This window comes from Condylura cristata, unplaced genomic scaffold, assembly GCF_000260355.1.
Source record: "Condylura cristata isolate star-nosed mole 26May11 unplaced genomic scaffold, ConCri1.0 scaffold00014, whole genome shotgun sequence".
NCBI lineage: Eukaryota > Metazoa > Chordata > Mammalia > Eulipotyphla > Talpidae > Condylura > Condylura cristata.
The window spans coordinates 26,295,074-26,295,917 of NW_004567115.1; the positions used below are offsets into that span (position 1 = coordinate 26,295,074).

Genomic DNA, 844 nt, shown 5'->3' on the forward strand with positions numbered 1-844 from the left:
CGCGCCATGTGGTCACCTCCGGGGCAGGCGGGGATCGAACTCATGCGGAAGTGGCTTAAGCTTCTTAGTGCTGCGCTTTAACCCGCTGCACCATCAGGGAGGGCCCCGGGAGATGGGCTTTTTTTATGGTCCAAAGGAGTAGAATAGACAGTTGTGTGTGCCTGACCCACCATGTGTCTGGAATTAGTACTGAAAGTACAAGAAGGAAAATTCTTCCTGTTCCCCCAGGGAAACATAATGCTAACGTGAAGAATGATGTAAAAATACATAAATAAACAACAACAACAACAAAATGTCTCCACACAGACACAGCCTCCTAGACTGACTGACACAGAGCCAGACTCAGCACACAGAGGACACACCCGGAAGGTCGTCCAGGCACACAGCCTCTGTGGACTCCCAGAAGTCCAGTCTGTAATTCTGTGGGTTGGTGAGGCCTGCAGCCCTAGGGAGAAGCCAGCAGACCCCCCAGGAGCAGCACCCCTGATGCTGTTTCCATGACACCCACTGACCAAAAGCTGGGCCAGAGGGGAGAAAGGGTAAAGAAGGGAAGAGAATGAATAAAGTAGGAAGTGGAAAAGAAAGGGTGGGAACAGGTGAAGACGCTGGGAAGCATGGGGATGAAATGAGTTATATAATGTATGTAGAGAAGGGAAGAAAACCATGACAGAATAGAATAAAATCTGGCAAAGGAAAATATAGAAAGAATATTTGAAATATTAACCAGTAAAATATAATCACCAAGGACTCACCAAATAAGAGAGGAGAGCATAAATACTAGAAGAAAACAAGGAACACACTTGTTTAGTGTGAACTTTTTTTTTTTAAGATTTATTTATTTATT

The 844-nt window shown here is 45.3% G+C and overlaps 1 protein-coding gene across 1 annotated transcript in view; it reads right to left on the reverse strand.

The window, feature by feature from the left end:
- Nucleotides 1-844, reverse strand: part of ANK1 (ankyrin 1, erythrocytic) — a 213,110-nt gene that overhangs the window by 73,631 nt on the left and 138,635 nt on the right. The gene's annotated exons all lie outside the window — the stretch shown is intronic.